At 42.8% G+C, this 19741-nt stretch overlaps 1 long non-coding RNA gene across 7 annotated transcripts in view; it reads right to left on the minus strand.

Moving 5' to 3' along the window:
- Nucleotides 1–977: 977 nt before the first annotated feature.
- The window catches only part of LOC118092258 (uncharacterized), a 71305-nt gene continuing 52541 nt past the window's right edge, over nt 978–19741 (minus strand). For 4 of the 7 annotated variants that reach the window (XR_015946429.1, XR_015946426.1, XR_015946425.1 and 1 more), the window contains 2 exons: nt 5208–5415; nt 978–2856 (listed from right to left, as the gene is read on the minus strand). This is a non-coding gene — a long non-coding RNA (uncharacterized LOC118092258). Of the gene's footprint in view, nt 2857–5207; nt 5416–18460; nt 18613–19741 lie in introns of all 7 variants that reach the window. The other 3 variants (XR_009558383.2, XR_015946424.1, XR_015946427.1) reach the window with 1 other exon arrangement.

A 19741-nucleotide genomic window follows, 5' to 3' on the forward strand; every position in this document is an offset into this window, starting at 1 on the left:
GTTGGATGGACTTCCGGAACAGATTCCGTTTGAGACCCAAGGTACGACTGTACTGGAATCTGCAGGCAAGCTGCTGTCTCCCTTCCTCAGTTCTGCACCTGTAAAATGGGGGATCATTTTGGACTTGTATGAATTTTGAGTCTGTGAAGAGCATTGTGTTAATGTACAATCCAATGGAACTAATTATTTATTTGTCATACTTTCACTGGGGTCAAGATTATTGGTGGGAGAAGGTAAATCATAAAATGGTTCAATAGTAATAAATACTAGTAATAAAGTGGCCAATACTGAACTTTCTGCCACTTCCTCCCATTTTTATAGTGAGAAAACCTCTTGTCAGGGAAAAGGTTCCTTTCAGATGACCTGTTTATTGATTTGCTTGCACAAAGCTTATGCAGAACTGAGATTGTATCCAGTCTTCATTGAGAATTAGATTATGATTTGTTGTGGGCAGGTTGTATGACAATGAGCATCCATCCTTATTTGTTGGCAACATGTTTATACATCTTCCCACTTATTATTCATTCCTTCCACATTTTTTCAATGCATTTCTCATTCACTTTCCTAACTGCAAAAATTCTGTTTCTTTTGTTCTGCTCACAGAGCACACTTTTAACTGTGCAAATCTTGCATGCACTTGAATTCCTCCTGCAAATTAACGACAGTCTGAAGAACGCCCCCCCAGGTAGAATCAACAGAATTATGCTCTTACTTTGCATCTCTCTCTCTCTCTCTCTCTCTTGCCTTCCTGCCTTCCTGCCTTCCTGCCTTCCTTCTCATGCTTTTTTATATCTGTTGTTTTCCTCTTCAACTCAACTCTGTGTATTTGCTTAAAACCATCTGTCATGGACAAACAGTGCTCAACACAAATAATAACACATCTACCAAGCTGGGGAATACACAAGATATCCGAGCCAAAATTGGTTAGTTCACTCCTTGCAAAAAATAAATTTCAGAATTAATAATGAAGGAGCAAGCAAGCATTACATTTTATAGCCCAGCAATATCCTGATCTCATATCATGTGGCCCCGGTGGTACAAAACAGCAATTGATTGGACAGACTTGCTTCTGTTTCTTTCCCTTTTCTCCCCAACCACAGCAAACAAAACTGTTGGAAAGCATGGACGCATCCATATCAGGCAACAAATAATACAACAAATAAAAACTCCTCTGCATCCAGCCAGTCTATGACACAAGCACACCTTTAGCAGCTTAAAATGCAGCAAGATAGCTTTCTCCACCACCACAGGGCATTTCAAGTTGTATTTTTACATTGCTGTACACATCACTTCCTTCATTTGTTTACCCACACATCACCTGAGTTGTTTCCTCGCACCTGCAACATGCCACCCCTGAGCTCCTGTACAATGAGGGCTTCACACCTGCGATGTCATCTGCACATGCACAACGGACATCTGAAAAGTACGTGGCTCTGAGATTCACAATGGAGCTTATGAATTCAGACCAGATGGAGGCTGGTTTGAGGGGAAAGAAATCAAACAGCAGAATTCCTGCAGAATCTATAGGATACATATGGATTTTGGCTAATGTCAAAGGTGCTTGGCTTGAAGCACCAGCAGTGGGAGCACAATGGAGCCACAGCAAATGGGAATTTGCACACAGCTGTTTCGGGAGGGTTTCCTTCCATATGTTCTCGGATACCGGATAACAAAGCCAACCAAATCACCGATCTCTCCAGCTTTTGCTCTTCTGAATGGGTTCATCCTGCTCTTCAGGAATAATAAAATGTTTTCCTGGTTCTGAATGTGAGCTGGCCTGCCTACGAAAACAAAACAAAACAAAACAAAATCTGATGCTGATGTCCCAAAAACATCTGCCTTGATTTCTGCTTCCTCTGAATTAGTCTGCCTATAAATCAGAATGAAACAATAACTGGAAGCGGGGGGGAAAGAGGGGGGGAGAAATAAGGTCACATCTGTGAAAAGTATCAAAAATGAAAGGAGTTAGAGAAGCTTCCATTTTCTTTATTGAGGCTAACATTCCGTTCTCCACTGTTTGACAATTTATTTCTCCTTGTTGGAAAGAAAAGCAGATTTCCATATGTCTATACTCCAGAGCCAGAAGCCATTCCCTTTTCTAAATCAGAATAATAATAATAAAATGAAAAGTGGTTTTGGTGGTAATTCCAATCCAAGCCTCTTATGGTGTCAAAGCCAAGTGACAAACAAAACGATTGAAAGCAAAACAAAACTCAAGCCGAGCTGATTGTGTTTAACGAAAACCAAGTTGCGATCAATCTTTTGTGCTTTCCTCTCCTCTTAATATTTTGCTACATTCGCACATTTTTCTTCTTCATCATCCGTTTCCAGGGCTCTGTTGCATAGCCATGTGTTTGCTACAGAATTGCAGGCTCATGTACAGAAGTTGCTATCCTGTAAAAATTAAAAATTGGGGTTTTTTAAACTTAACAAGCACTGTGTTAGAAAGGCTGGGTGAGTCTGGAAAACCTCTCTGGATTTTCTCCCTCCCTCCATTCGCCTCTGACTCTCTCATGGAGTTATTTGCAGACCTGAGTTATGTTGGTAGAATAAATCAGGCAACTCAAAGATAAGAATGTAGGCTTCATGGATTGCATTATTTTTTTTCATAACTGAATGTTTTTTATTTGCTCTGTTCGATGGAGGCAAAGAATATGAGCAAGGCTGTCTGCATTGACCCAGACATCTAAAGCAGCCCCAGGATGAGTTCACAAAGGTTCAGCTACAATTCAGGCATCGGCAGCTTGGGTGGCGAGTCCAATGTGGATCCAGGCTTGGAACTTTGGGGCCACAAATGCAAACTTCTAAACTGGTTTGAACTCAGTAGCAGTCAGTTCAGCAGATAATCGTTTCCTGCTTAAAAAGGAAAAGAAACAAATTGTTTTTATTTTGAAAAGAACTGAGTAAATGTTTGACAGGATGGAAATGCTAGGCTCCTGTTTGTTTGTTTGTTTGTTTGTTTGTTTGTTTTTTCACAGATCCTGGGCGGGGGGTTGGCACCAAAATGTCAGTGGGCTCTGGAGGGCAAGATCTTGGGAGAATTAGGCAGGGATATGCACAGTTTGATTTTTCGAAGCTGCTTGTGAAATATCACATTTCGAATGTTGTGCTCTGGGCAGGCTGCAGGGATGCCTTTTTTTTGCCTCGTAAAGGGCAAGAAGAGTCCAGAGTCCACCCTTGAAGGTAGCCTTTTTGTTACATAAGTATTCTGGCACTTCAGGAGGACAGTAGGAGAATGATCTGTGTGGCGGTTAAAATAAAAGGTCAGAAATAGCACACACGGCTATCACTAATGGTTTCAGAAGTCACCAGTACAAAGATGTGTCACTGTATCCACTCATACTTCAGTTTCTCTTCAGATGCCTAAATGAGGTATGAAATGTCCTTACACATCACATTTATAGACAATTCCACTGTATGTCTAAAAGCAGTATATGAGAGTATGCCTTATATGTTTTTTTTAAGGTTCCTAGCAATACTTTGCTGCCCAACTGAATAAACATATTCTTCATATGGCTAAACCCGTACACTTAAAACAATTATTATCCCATTAGGTAGCAGGAATGTTGTGTCATGGGCAGGCTGGGTCTTCCTGTTATATACCTGCTGGGATTGACAAGGCATCTGACCCTCATCTGAATCTCATAGCTCTCCTGACGAGTGCTTTGGTCTGCCCACCAGATACCAGGCACTCTATTATTCGAATCAGGCCCCAGTGTTTTTGTTATAATCCCCTTCTCAATGAAGTAATCAATTTTAATCTAGAATTTAAATTCTCAAAACTTTCTTATTTGTTCATTCAAGCAAATGAATGAACTACTGCTCTCACTTCATTATAAACAGCATTTCTACCTGCAACACACTTGAGCAAACCTGCTCCTCTTCCTTTCACAGATATTTTGTTGCCATTTGCAACTGTAGCTGCCTCTGATTAGTTATCCTTTAACTCTCTGGGGAAATAATTAGCATCACACGTCATGTGCATGGAAGTTGCCAAACCAATTAACCAACTAGAAGGATTACTGTTAATAACACCAGTTTTCCTATAGCCCTGAGTCTCATAGTTGCTAGGCCTGAGTTGCCCTGCCCTTGCATGAAGTCTTGGGTTTACAATTTTGGGAGAGGGGAGACTGGGGCACTGGGGAGCGGGCAGGTTGGCGGGCCCGCCTAGATTTAGAGGCCCAAGTTATCCTGCCCTCGCATGAAGTCTTGGGTTTGCAATTTTGGGAGAGGAGAGACTGCCCGCTGGGGAGCAGGCAGGTTGGCGAGGCCCCCTAGATTTAGAGGTCCTAGGCTTCAGCCTACTTAGCCTATACATAAATCCGGCACTGACGATACTGAGCTAGATGAACCAATGGCATGACTCAGCATGAGGCAGTTTCCTATGTCCCTTTCCATATAAATCTAAAGCACAGCTTTCCAAACTGTGTGTCATGGCACGTTAGTGTGTCAGCTGCAGTGTGTAGGTGTGTCACACAAACACTCTCCAAGCTCCTCCCAGGGCTGGAAAAAGTTAGTTTAGCCTCCAATTTGCTAGTAAAACTGAAGTACTGTGTCACGAAATGAAAAGTTTGGAAAGCTCTGGTCTAAAGGATAGTGTTATGGTCAGCATGGCCCTGAGTGGTGCTTGAATTGCAAGGAATTCAGGGGATGCCATAGTTACTGTACTTAGAAGGGACCATGATTTGACTAAAAGTGGGTGTGGCTTGTGGGTTCCATTAAGAAGCCTGTTCCCCTGATCATGTGATGCTTGGCATGCGGCAAGTCATCTGAGCAGAGGGTTCTCCCATTCATTCTACTCCTTCCTCAGGGCGCAGGGCGCCAGCCCGCCAGGGGGGCACCGCGCAGCTGTGCCCGCCAGCCTGCCCGTCGGCAGCAGCGCCTGCAGCAGAAGCGCTGCGCCCACTTGCCTGCTGCACTGGGAAATGGGGCAGGGGGGGCGCCGGAGGGATCCGTCGCACCATGGCGCCAGAGGTGCTTAAGACGGCCCTGTCCTTCCTTATTCAATGGCTCCACTGAATGAACATTCCTTATTCAATGGCTTCCTTCCTTATTCAATGGCTCCACTGAATGGACATGTAACTGGTGCCCCCCAACCAACACCCTGAAGCCAGCCCACATATACACAAAGCAGGTATACAACAGGATGCCCAAACTGTAAGAGAAGTGACAAAAGTTCTCATTAGAAAAGAAGCTACAGCTCTTACATGCATGATGAACCAATAGTATCACCAGCCACTGAAGGGTTACGGTTGCGGTGTCGTCGCTGTATCATCCCCAAGCCGTCATTCATCAGCTCCTTCTCATGCCGCAGCCTTTCCAGTGGGGATTGCTCTGGTGGCATAGAAGGATGGAGTGCAAGATTTTTCAGCCTTTAAGCTTCAGCTCTTTGGTGTGCCTGATCCTATCCAGGTCCTGCAAGAGGAATGGATGGATTAGTAACAAGAATGATTGAGGGCCAGGAAACCTTCCATATCGCAAGCAGACATCGGCAGCTGAAAAACCTGGACCCACAAGAAACATATTTTCAGGTCTGTATCAGGTAGCAGATGTCTGCTGAGAGAGAGATAACCTCTGGAACAAAGTCACGGTAAATAAGATAGCAGGATGGTTATCACTGTCCTGTCTAGGAATTTCAGTTCCTTCAAGCAATGTTAGATTGGAACTGAAAACCTCTTAATTGAAAAGAAGTGAATGCATTTAATTTTAGTAGGCTTCCCCCTCCCCTTCTTTGTTTTAGTGGATATATTTCCATATGTTGTTAAATCAGAGAAATCTTGATCTTTTTCCTGCTCAGCTGACCCACGTCAAGGAAAACAGCCAAGCAAACACGTGAGCCTCTGAGAGGTTAACAAACTCAAAGTAAATTGTAGATCAACTGGCATGTTCTAGATCTCCTGGCATTCACATCTCCTGAATGTCATTCATATACCTTCATTTCATCAAGGAGGAAAACTAACTAATGGATGATTTGGCTGACGTTACTTTTAAAAATACATTTTACAACACATTGAGGAAAAGGAGCTTCCTCCATTCTGCCAGTCCAACCTGTAGAAAAACAGGGCCAGGTTGAAAATGGAGAGGGTGGCGTTTCCAAATCAGCTTCTGAATTCTCTTCAGGGGTTTTCAAGTCTTGGAAGGAGCCATAGGAACATCGGAAGCTGCTTATACTGAGTCAGATCATTGGTGCATCTCGATCAGTATTGTTTATGTTGACAGGCAGCACCTCTAAAGGATTTCAAACAGGACTGTCTCCCAACCCTACTTGGAGATGCCAGGGCTTGAACCTGGGTCCTTCTGCTTGCAAGGCTTTACCATTGAGGGTGGGAGGAAACTGAAGGTGAGCGGCCTCACCAGTAATGGAGGAAGCACACCTGGATTGAGCATGTTGAGTTGTGGGAAGGGAACGGTGGGCAGTTTTATCAGATTTCTGCTCCACACACAATGAACAGGGTTTCTTATGTCTGGCAGAAAGACTAAGAAAGGGAGCTCAATCTGGTTTCCTGAGTCAAGGAGCAGCTGGCTTAAGTTCCAAGGAGTTGGAGCCAGAAGAAGTGTGACTGCGATAGCCCTATTACAACAGCAGGTGCTGAAAAGATCAAGCAGACGAAAGTTCTTTCACCTTGATCAGATTCTCACCTGAATAGCTGTGTTTTAACTTGCCACCTAGAGGCGGGCAAAGAGGGGGGTCAACCAGGTCTGCCAAAGCAATGAATTTGACAAGCAGTGTGCCACTACTAAGGGTCCTATCCTGCATCAGGATGAGGAGATGGTTGCTCAGACACACGTCTCTCTCACACCCCTCTCTATTCATTTAGGCAAAGAAGAGGTATTAACGGAGATCAAGGATACATTCCAGGCAGTCAGAAATAAGGTGTGAAGAAAGACTGGTGAGAGATATGGATTGGGAGTGGGTGGCATGGCCGGGGGGGGGGGGTGGAGGGCTGCATTGGGCCCCTGGCCTCGAGGTTCCCCACACCCCATCTGACTTAACCTGGAACTCGTTGGTCTCAATGAAGGATGTCCTTCCTTTTCTCGCTGTCAGTTGCTGTTCTAATGCAATCCAGAAGACGCAACGCATGGCCTGGTCGAACTTCTTCAAAGGTCAGCTCTTTCTCTCTCTGGCTCAGCCTGGCCAGGTTTTCACTGGAGAAACATTCTGTCTAAATGCTCTGTGAAATTTCAGTCTCAGTAATAAAAATGTACAGTGCTTCTTCCCCCCCCCTTTCTTTTTCTCTTCTTTGGCTCGCTTCCCTGATCACAGTGCTCCTTCCACACCTCCAGGACTAATCCGTTAAAATTTGAGGCAGCAGAAAAGCTGGAAAGAAATTGGTTTTTCCATTAGGTTCTTGCTTGGCTGAGTTCCAAAGAGAACAGCGAAGTACCTGTTTAGCAGGACCATATTTGGGAGGAATCTATGAGCGACACCTGACATGAGTCTTGTTCAAAAATAGACCCATTAACGTCAACGGACTTAAATCCATTCATTTCAATGGTGCTACTGTGATTATGACTGATATTGGAGCTCATCACCCCCATGACCTTTGCCCCCACCTTCCCATACTTGTTCCAGAGACATCCCATTTTTCCCTCATGAGAAGACAGCGATCACAATGGCTCCTGCAATCTCATGTTATTTGGGGCTGCACTTTTTCGAGCACAACACCCCAAAATGCATGTTTTGGTGTGCTGTGTCCAAAAAAAAGTGCTGGGGTGGGAGCATATTACATGGGTCACATGAGTCATGCAGGAGTGTGGACCCGAAAGATGGTATCCCAGATTTGGGCCATTTTGTGTTAACAGGTATGCCTTCCCTCTCAGCTCACGGAAGTTATTTGTATAAATCCTTTCAGAAGGAAACAAAGGTAAGAAACCCCCAAATGCATAGGGGCTGGGGATCTCTCTTTCTCTCCCTGCATATGTGATGCTGGCTTAGACATGCAGCAATATTTTTTTTAATGAAAACATGTTTCTTTTTGACAGTAGAGACGTTACAGGGCCTTGCCTGGCTACAGGAAAAAAGATCTATGCGCTGTGCCATGCCGTATTGATACAGACATAAACACAGACCTGTCTCACGAAACCAGGACCAAAGCTGCTTCTGCCTTCTACAAGGCCACAATTGGTCCTCTAGAGCCTGTTCTCTGGGCTTCAATAAATAACAAAAATAACGCCTTATTATTTATTATCATTTTTTTTACAGTATTCTTTATCGCGTTCTGCACACTTATTAATCCACCTCCTCTGCCTTTAAGGGCACAGTCAACCCCAAAACAAAGATTTCTTAATTGCTAGTACAACCCATATTTGCCGGAATGGGGATGGGGGTTTTCCCCATTATTTTTAGCAATGCATAAAGAAATTCTAAAGTTTTAACAGATCACACACACACACATTTTCTCCTTGTGTTATTCTCTTGTTGGTCTTTCCTTCATTTAACAGATTAGCAATATTTTCATAGAAGGCGGGAGGAGGGAGGGAGAAAATAATAAATTACAGAATTTGGCAGCAGAAGGTAGCAATGGTGGCAAAGCACAGCTGGAGTGTTTGAAATGTGGCAGTTTTCTTCTGGGCCATCATTTCGCCTGTCCGCTGGGAATGCACAGCTAAATGTAGCCCCGGCTAATGCAATGATCAATCCATGTAAATCTCAAATGCAGAATTGGGGATCCGTCTTTCTGCAGGCAAATCAGAGTCTATCCCCACCCCCACCCCCATCCTGGTTGGATTTCTTCACATAATCAGAAGCTCATCTCAGCCGCTCAAATGCTATTATACAGCCCTGTATTTTGGGTCTTCACATTTTTCATTTTGATTCAAGCACACGCCATGCGCTAGCTCTCATTTGGCAGAATAATGCACCACCTGCTTGGGTTTTTTTTTCCATTCCTAATTAAGCATTTAAATTGTTTGTCAACTAAATTGAATTTCTTTTCCTTTATGCTTCTCCCTCTCCTCTCATCCCTGGCTACCCTTTTACAAACATTTTTCCTTTTTTTGCAAGAAAGTGGGGGGGGGGGGTAGGCAGAAGAGGTTCCCTTGGATGTGACAACCTTTCATGTTTGGTATTAATTTTGGACACAAAGTCATTAACTGACCTGTATCGTAGCAACCCGTTGCACATGTCACTTGGGGAGTCTCGAAGAGGAAAAGAGGTAAAATTGTACAGGACAGGCCAAACCCCCATTTTCTTCAAATAAAATCATATGTATTTGTTCTCTAACTCAACTGGTCAGGACCAATAAGCCTTTGAAGTTATGGGTTTTTTATAAGGGTGTGTGTGTGTTGACAACATTGGACATAGTGAACCATTTGGACAGCTCACCCACTCCCTTCCAATGTAGCTATGAGAAGTTGGAAGCTTCCATTTCTGTTTCAGATTAACCACAGTTTAGTGTGTTGTCTGTACCCTAACCTGTGAATAGCCATAACCATGGTTTGTTGAAATAAGCCATGGTTTGATGTTGGCTAGTCGCAAACAAACTACAGTTAAGGATAACCCTATATTGATTGTTTGGATGGCACGACACAAGTCCCTATTAATCAAAAACAGAAGTGAAAGCTACCCAACTCCTTCTCACAACTGCGTTGGAAGAGGAGGAATAAGCAGGTGTGTAAGCCTGAGGGGAGGTTAGGCTATTCCCATCACAATAAACCAAGAACCAAGATCTCCACATAATCATTTTCTAGAATGAATTGACATTTGTTTCTTGTTTGTTGCATACTGCCCTCATCATCCATTTCTGCTTTACAGATGTCACATTTTGCAATCAATCAAAGCACAGCTCTCTTTTTTTACAAGGGAAAATGCAATAGCTACTTCTAGGGCTGCATTGTGGAATGTGCAAGAATAATGGGCACTCACTGACTTTTTTGGATGGTATAATTGGTGGCATAATTTCCACCTTTGATGAAGAAGAGGAGAAGAGTATTTGGCAGAAAGAGAGGCCATGAGAGTTTTGTTTTCATGGATAAAGAGGAGGTCTTTAAACACGTTTAGGCTGGATACACATGTTTTACCTTTCACACTAGAGTGGTATGCCCCTCCCTTTGTGCAAGAGATTGCAAAAGCGGAATCATTTTGTAAGTGATCCAGTCTGATTCCTCCTTCCTGGATGAACATAAGGCTCAAGACACAGTTATCCTTTGGTTTTTGCAAATGTTTTTTTAAAAAGTACCAAAATGGATACAAAAATTTTGGTTAAAAACCATCCAATGATTCATGCATATATTGAAAAAGACAGTTCAAAAATTAAGGCAAAATTTTCATGCAAATGATGTGGGAGTGGGACAGAATGGGTATATAGATCGAAACATGGGAAATAGTCAGGGAACATAACTACAGTTGTACCTTGGAAGTCGCACGGAATCCATTCCAGAAGTCCGTTCGACTTCCAAAATGTTCGGAAACCAAACCGTGGCTTCTGATTGGCTGCAGGAAGCTCCTGCAGCCAATCAGAAGCTGCGGAAGCCCTGCCAGACGTTCCAGTTCCAAAGAACGTTCACAAACCTGAACACTCACTTCTGGGTTTGCAGCGTTCGGGAGCCAAAACGACTGAGTTCCAAAGCATTCGGGACCCAAGGTACGACTGTACTCAGACATGTCCATCTTGAACAACCTTGCAGGAATGAACTCTTCCACAGAATCTTGCATAAGGGAACATCCCAAGCAGGCTATTTTTCTTCTGCTATTAGTTATTTGGATCCGGGTTCCCCTATGTGGCGTGGAGCCATGATCCACCCTGGTTCCTTATTTCATGGCACATGCAGTCAAAAATGAAGCATTTGCACATGGTATCCCTTTATTTATTTAGACATTATTACACACACACACACACACACACACACACAAACACCATTATGCACAACGTCTTACAGCAATTAAAACCACACCCTCACAATAAATCAGCATCAAAATGAGATAAAAGAGGCAAGCATAACACCTTTTTAAAGAAACGTTGTCTTCAGATAAACATGATCTGACCAGCAAGGTTTATAACTGTCAGAATTAAAAAGGCCTTTATTAAGTGGCCAAAAATGGCGAGAAAGAGGTCTGCCTAAGTTTAATGGGGCATATTGTTCCAATTTGGGGGCAGCCACAGAAAAGACCCTACCTTGTCTGCACCATAGGTGGGACACAGAGAAGGGCATCTCCACCAACCTTAGGCAGTAGGCAAGCTGATACAAGTGAATGGTACTTTGGCAGATTTATATAATAGTGCTTCTATTTATTCAAGCAAAATGTAAATTGAGAAGTCTTCCAAAGAAGGAAATGCACTGGGGTATATGAAACAACGGATAAAGCATTGAGGTTTTTTCCTTTAAAACTCAGTAGGTACCATAAACATGTTATATCTTTCATGTTGGTAAATAAGTCTTTCCCACTATGTACTGGTATCTAATTTCTTTTTTTTTCCACCCAGAGAGTATTGCTGGATTCAAAATAAAAAGCTTGCCTGAGGTTATAACTTAAAATTTGAATAATCAAAGAAGTTATTAAGATTGTATAACCAAATGTCTACTTTTTCCAGTGGCATTTCTCTGGAAGTACTTGAAAAGCTATGTAAAACAGTTTCAATTTTCTTGAAAGAGGGTTAGAAGTAAATCTTGGATGTGCCAGAGCTAAAACACTGAAGTGGAATATATTCAAATACCTTTCAAGTCTAATGCATAAACTCTGGTTATTCCATCAAAGTCTCTTTGAATCAGCCCTCAGAGCTTAGGCATGTTAAAAAGCCATCGCTGGTGTGGAACATTTGGGGTTTATGCATGTAATCTAACAACGGACTCAACGATTGCCGTCTTCCTTGATATATCTGACAATGTGGAAAGCAGTCTGCCATCGGGCTTGCTTGACTATTTTCTAAATGTTAAGTATATTTGCCATATTGCGCCCCCTCCCAGCACCCCCCCCCAAAAAAAAACTTGGTTGAAAAGTTAATGGAATGTGGAAAAGAAAATCGCTGCCGCCACAAGTAAAAATAGAAGCATCGCCCCCACAATGGAACAGCCCCAGGGAGATGATCCAAAACAGTTTTGCAAGCCATCAAACTGTGGATTATGCAAACCTTTTCACAAGAGGGGGGTGTGAAATCATGTGCATAAAATAAGCACTAAGTCTGACTGCAGCCACAGGAATCAATCCTCTAGTTGTCCATCAGTCGTTGCTGTTTGGGTACCATATTTTCATCTCTCTGTGGCATTTTCATGGGTGAAAAGCTGGGTACCCCAAAAAAGAAAACAGCATGCAGAGTTAAAGGGCGCCAAACACCACACACACATTCTTTAATTGGTCGCCTGCAAAAATGTGTGTGTATGTATGGAGGGAAGTATTGAGTGACTTGCAGAGTGGGTGGTTGATTTTTAAGGATTTCCTTGGGGTGGACTCACCTTTAAATATGTGGCTGGAGAATTTTTCTTTCTTTCTTTCTTTCTTTCTTTTACAAACCACTTCAAACAGTGGCTTGACTGCCCTCAGCTTCCCAGCTGTATTTCGTGAACAAAATGCCCCGTGTGAACAATACTATATCGGGGGCATAGCTGCCAAGTTTTCCCTTTTCTCGCGAGGAAGCCTATTCAGCTTAAGGGAAAATCCCTTTAAAAAAGGGATAACTTGGCAGCTATGATCGGGGGGAAATGCTGTATCAAAATCAAGGCTTCTATTGGCTTGTTAGCTTTGAAAAAAAATTAAAAAATAAACAAGGAAGAGAAACCATATTGGCTTGAAAGTTAAGATCCTCCCCAACAAATAAACAAACAAAGATAACAAAACCCAACAAATCAAGATCAACAGGAACGGTTTCAGGGGAGAGCAAGGACTTAACAATCAGCAAAATGGCAAAGGGGGAGCGACAACTCTCCCCCATTGCTGCAGCCCTGACCAGATTCAGAAGACCTGAGCATGGACCTCGTAGGTCTCATCTGACTTGCCTTTCACATGAAGATTAGTAGTGGGGGGCAGGGGTACAAGAAGTGCTTTAGGTAAAGGTAAAGGGACCCCTGACCATTAGGTCCAGCCCAGTATAAGGCATGTTTACTCACTCAGGAGGGATGGACAAATGTGTCCATTTCAGTTTCTCTTAGCTTCTAGCATTTCCAATCTAAAGTTCCGTTCTCTACCTTTCCTTATCTCTCTCTCTCTCTCTCTCTCTCTCTCTCTGTGTGTGTGTATGTGTGTTTAAAAAAATTAAAAGGCCTCATGAAATTTCACCAGCATTTTAGTGTGAATTTCTACTCAACTATAGAGTTTTGTATGCAATTACCCGAATAAAATGCATTTTTGTATTATATTTACTAATACCATATATGCAACTTTAGGTACACATTGCCCCACTATGTGCAATTTTCAAATATTACACACTTGGCTGGAAAGGTGTGCTGCAAAATTCAGAGAAGTCTAATTTCACTTCCATCCCTACTCAGAAGTGGGAAGTCTCAGCTACTTGTCAGCTTTAAAATAGCATAAGGTCAGGTCACAGAATCAGAGTTGGAAGAGACCCTGGGGATCATCTAGTCCAGGCGCCCCCAAACTCGGCCCTCCAGATGTTTTGGGACTACAACTCCCATCATCCCTAGCTAACAGGACCAGTGGTCAGGAATGAAGGGAACTGTAGTCCCAAAACATCTGGCGAGATCAGGGTTTCCCAACCTTAGGTCTCCAGCTCTTTTTGGACTACAATTCCCATCATCCCTGGCCACTGGTCCCACTAGCTAGGGATGATGGGAGTTGTAGTCCAAAAACAGCTGGAGACCTGAGGTTGGGAAACCCTGATCTCTACTCCAAGCCCCTGCAATGCAGGAATGCGCAGCTGTTCCTTTTTAATTTGACATGCAACCTTGGCAATACCAGCACCATGCTCTAGCCAACTGATCTAGTGGACTCTTAGATTATGCGCAGAACTTGAAAGTACAACAAAAGTACACAGCTTTCTGCAGGGTTCCTTTAATTTGACGTTTCCCACATAACTGGTTTGCCACCGACAGAGCAAGTTAAATTCAGGAGAAGCTCTGGTGAAGATAGGCTTTATGGAAATCTTATTCCCTCTAATTCTGGTATTCAAGCTATGGAGGCCATTGCCAAACAGCAGCACCCAAGGGTGACACAAGGGTAAGGTGTCAGCAGGTTTGTGGGGGAGCCAAGATTTACAGAGGTGCAAAAAAATATTTTTGGGGTGGGGCTGAAACTGAAAGAGGGAGAAACTCCCCAAACAGCCCAAAGAGGTCTGAGCATGGAAATATTGAGGGTGGGAAAATGGGGGCAAACTTCAGCAATAAACAGGAACGCTGAATTTTGTTGCTGCTCAAACCTGCGTTTTCAAATGTTTAGATTGTTCTCTCATATATTGTCTAAATTCACTTCAGTGAATTTTATAATGCTAATTTTTGGAATCTCTTTACAATTATTAAGGTAAAGCATGAAAGAGGGTAAATAGGTTGATATACGGTAGAAATGCTAAGTTGTAAGTGATTATTTATGAAAGCCAAATAATTGGGGGGGGGAGCCGAGGCTCAGTTTGAGCAAGACTATAGGTGATGTTATGATTTTAACAGATTGTGATAATGGTAAAAATAATGTAAACTCAATAAAAATTGTTGTTGTTGTTTAGTCGTTTAGTCGTGCCCGACTCTTCGTGACCCCATGGACCATAGCACGCCAGGCACTCCTGTCTTGCACTGCCTCCCGCAGTTTGGTCAAACTCATGTTCGTAGCTTCGAGAACACTGTCCAGCCATCTTGTCCTCTGTCGTCCCCTTCTCCTAGTGCCCTCAATCTTTCCCAACATCAGGGTCTTTTCCAAGGATTCTTCTCTTCTCATGAGGTGGCCAAAGTATTGGAGCCTCAGCTTCACGATCTGTCCTTCCAGGGAGCACTCAGGGCTGATTTCCTTAAGAATAATAAAAATTATTATTTTTAAAAAAAGAATTTTGTTGCTGCTGGTTCCCTCTTTCTCGTCTTCTTTTTCCTCTCCCTTTCTCTTTCATTTGCCCTCTTGTTTCTTGTGGGCTTTCTTAAATAACAATTTTTTAAGCCACAAGCAGCCCCGTTCACCGCCCGCACCTCTGTGTAATTGCCTTTTCCTTCACTCCGAAGATGTTTTCACTTCTTGGCATGAATAGCGATGGAGAATATACAGTGGAAAGCTGGTAAGCCCCGATGCCCATCCCCAGAGAAGTCAGACGAGAGAATGCTGATGTGTTTGAGCTGACTGGGTCAGAACAGGCAGGCCTTAATAGCGTCAGGCATTCCAGAGCCGTGTGTCACGAGCCTGTCAAACCTACCTCACTAACACCAATTAACTGCAAGATAGACTTTGATCCAAACCTTAAGATCACCTTACTTGTCTAGATGAAAGCATGTGTCAGCTTTGAAAGAAAGCGCCAGATGTCTTTAGGAAAATAACTCCTGGTTTACAGTGAATTCTGAAGCATGGAACAAAGGGGCATCTCTACAGAAGACTGGATCACTAACGATGCAATCCTATGCAAGTTTATACTTTACTTACTTCCCACTGAATACACTCAGACTTAGGGCCCCTCCAGATGGATGGGTTTTTCCAGAGGTAAAATGTCCTCCATTCTGGTTTAATGGGGCATCAGTGGTGGAATTATATTCATTCATCATTCAGGTTCTGTGATGCTTCCCTAAGCGTTACTGCATTCTTGCTGTCTGGAGGCACCCTCTGTGCTATAGCACGACAAAAACAGGGCAACAAACACACCTCAAACTTCTGCTCAATTAAAAGTTGTGGGATTCCAGTAGTAAACTATGGGGCAGGCATGCCCAACCTGCGGCCCTCCAGATGTTTTGGCCTACAACTCCCATGATCCCTAGCTAACAGGACCAGTGGTCAGGGATGATGGGAATTGTAGTCCAAAACATCTGGAGGGCCACAGGTTGGGCATGCCTGCTATGGGGCATTCAACAACTGAAAATGAAGCAGTATGTCTGTCCTGAAATTTTTGCAGAGCCAAACCTTATTGAAAGTAGATCACATGTTGTTGTTGTTTGTTGTTTAGTCGTTTAGTCGTGTCCGACTCTTCGTGACCCCATGGACCATAGCACGCCAGGCACTCCTGTCTTGCACTGCCTCCCGCAGTTTGGTCAAACTCATGTTCGTAGCTTCGAGAACACTGTCCAACCATCTTGTCCTCTGTCGTCCCCTTCTCCTTGTGCCCTCCATCTTTCCCAGCATCAAGGTCTTTTCCAAGGATTCTTCTCTTCTCATGAGGTGGCCAAAGTATCACATATAACTGTTCAATTCAATCAGTGCTTTCCCCCCCCCCAGGGGGGATTTTAAAGGTATGCAGTACCGACAAAGCCACTTCCGCATTCAACGGAGGTGGGGTTCTGGGCTTCCCGACTGCACCATCGCATAGGGGCTGCGAGCTCAGCCCCTGCGCGATGGAACGTTCCCGCCTGCGTCATCCCCGGGCCAACCAATAAGGTCGGCCGGGGGCGGGGCTCGGCAGTTTAAAGCTCCCTGCAGGCGGGAACTCGGCCCCTTTCTCTCCCTGTTCGCCGGAGCGAACAATTCTCCTGCCCACCCACCCTTTAGGCTAGGCAGACGCTGCTATGGACTTCAGTTGGTTGCCTGGTTAGTCAGGGGCCGGGTAGGACTTTCCCCACTTGGGCTAGCCGAGATGGGTTTTTCGCCTACCTCATAGAAATTCGTCACAACTTTGGTTTGGCGGTTAGGCGTTGGAAATTTGCATAACAATAGGATGAAGGAGGGGCAGGTGACGTCATCAACTGCCCAAGATTGGAGAGGTAATCCGTTAAAGGATTCCGGGGGCGGGGCTTGGTCCAGAGCCTGGAGACGCCAGGGCCGTAAGGCACGCCCCTACGGTGGCCACAGGAAGAGTTCCGGTAGATGTACATCACTGGGCTCCTTACTGGTGGTTAACTTCTCACGGACTTCAGCACACGGGTTGGAGTCGGATATAGTCTGGTAGATTCCAACGCCCCTAAGCCAATACCACTCATCATCCGTAATCAATAAAGTTGTGGCCTTAACCACCCAATTATAATTTAATTCTTGTGTCTCGTGTCTTTATTTCATGGGAAGGAGGGACATTGCCACACAACTTTTCAAATGTTGAAAGTGTGGTACTTTACTGTAACAACTTCATGGTGAGTACTGACTCATTTTTTTCCTAAAAAGAAAGCACTGAATGCCATCATAAACACAAATCGTCATGGATGCACAATAAAACAGACGTATGGAAGGGCCCTTACAGACGTATGGAAGGTACCTTGCAGGTAAACCCATAAGATAAAGCTGCAAGTGAAGGAGGGAGTAACAAACTCAGAGGAATCCTTTCGCAATGTACACTGGTTCTTAATACAAAAGTTGAATTACTCTTGCTAAGCTGTTGTACAATGGAAAAGCCAGCAATGTTTAATTTTGTTTTCGCTATCACTGATACACAGCATACGATCTCTGAAGAACACAACTAGGAATAATAATTCCGCTATTGCTGTAGAACATTGTAAATGTTACAATGGTTATCAACAGCAAGCTGGTTTAATAGCATTCCATAAAATGTTATATAAATCCTAGAATTCAAGTACATTCAGTGCATTAGCGGAGCACAAACAAGCTCTAAAACTGTGTTCATTGCACTATAATTTTCAGACACTGCAAATGAGATGATAGTTTACAGGCAAATTGCTTATTGCCAAGAAGTACGTGGGACAAACATGGCCAGCTTGGGCCCCAATCACTGTATTGTTGACTGTATACTGTGTACTGTATACTGTATACTGTATACTGATACTAGTGAATGCATTGCTGATAATGATGTCAATTATGGCAATGAGGATAAGGAGCATTGCTGTATCCTAATCTACATAAAAGCACCTGATCTGCTCTGATGTCACAAATGATGTGCGAGTTTGCCCAGGCTATATTAGAGTCGGGAGTGGGGTGGCAATTTCAAGTCTTTGGCTGCACTTCTGAGCACCAGTATGGGCTGGAGGTACACACCTTACGTTCCAAATGATAAAAATTAATGCCTGCATGTTATGGGCTTCAAAAAAAGAATCTTGCTTGTACAAATTGGCTGGTTAGTTTTGGAGTCTTTCAACGGAAACAGGAAGGTCACACTTGCCACTTACAAGAGTTGTACAAGAGAGATGGTAATCCACATTTAGATATCTTTCATTTTCATCACTATAAGCTAGACTCTACATTATTATTATTATTATTATTGTTATTGTTATTGTTATTGTTATTGTTATTGTTATTTATTGCACATCAGCCAGCGTTCCTTGACATTTAGGGCCCTTCCAGACCATCACGATTTTCATGTGGAATTCAATCACATACACATACAAACAGCTTGCACAATTGAGATCCAAAATCTTTGTGCAAATAAATCAGGATGAATGTTCAAAATAAACAGGTCATCTGGAAACAGCCATAGTTCCCCCCCCCAACTATTTTTTAATGCAAACCAACCCTGGGTAGATTCAGGTTGAGTAGAGGATCCAGTGGGGGGGGATGTGTCATTTAACATTTTTCTTTCCATTCCCCAGTTGTTTTTCCATTGGGGAGGAGAGATATGGTGACCATGTACCATGCCCAAACCTGAAGATTCCCACGGCTGCTTTCTGTAGGAAAAAGTTGTAAAAACAAAACAAAAAACAATAACAGAACATGTCATGTGTAGCTTGGTCCTAAATCTGAGCGCATTGAACGTGAACATTTTGATTAGGAATTCTTAAAAGGATAACTTTGTCTTTTTCTAAAGAGATTGAAATGTTTGTCAAAACAGTTTGTGCCTTTCAAATTAAGAAAGGTCAGCCAAAACAATAAATGAACAAATTTAGGTAGGAAGCAAACCAAACCAATCTAATCACATTCTCTCATCTGCCAAAGTAGATAAATAGGTTCAGCCATCTTTCTCCCAGGGGGATTCATGTACATGTATTTTTTCCCCAAAAAAACAAAGTACAAAGCAATACTGCATTTCAAATTAAAAAGTATAGCTAATTAAAGGGCTATTTTTTCTATCTTTCCGGTATTACAGGATAGCCCTATCAAAATGCAAGACGCAGTATTGTAAAGAGGAGCAAAGTGCAACCAGAAAAGTGGGTTCAGTTATAAGAGCATAACATTAGGATTCTTACAAGTCAATTAAAATTAATAATTAACTGTAGCTAGTGTAATAGAAATTGCATGAGCAAGTGTAATCTTTTTCACATCAGGAAAATGTTGAGAATAACAGCTCAATTAAACCAGCTCTTTAAAATTGTAGTGATATAAGCACAGAATAAAATTAAGCAGAAGCTGAAAATGGCAAAGGTTGAATGCAGACAAGTCTGTATTTTTTAATGTTGAAAATCTTTTTGGAACACTATCTGTATATGAATGATCAAAAATTCAGCTCTGGTATTTAGGAACCAGATAGATTAAGTGGAGTTTTCTATATTTCCTCTCCCAAACAAAGCCATATTTTGTATTTGAGCTTAGATTTATTTCACACAAGGCCCATTTTGCAATAGTTTTCAGTCATACATAATTTGTAGGCAAGTTAGCAAACACTAGGTAGTAACCGAACCTCCATTTCCCAGAAAAAAAACAAACCTCAGTCTCTGTGTGATGCTCCAGAGCTTGAAAAAAAATTCTTAAGCAAACATCTCATGCCCCCATGTGGTTGAATTGCAAGTCTGCTGAAAACTAAAAACAGCGCAGCAAAGGAGCAAGCACACAAATGAAGATTTTGTCGTTTCTGATGTT

Source organism: Zootoca vivipara, chromosome 11, assembly GCF_965207765.1.
Source record: "Zootoca vivipara chromosome 11, rZooViv2.hap1.1, whole genome shotgun sequence".
Classification (NCBI taxonomy): domain Eukaryota; kingdom Metazoa; phylum Chordata; class Lepidosauria; order Squamata; family Lacertidae; genus Zootoca; species Zootoca vivipara.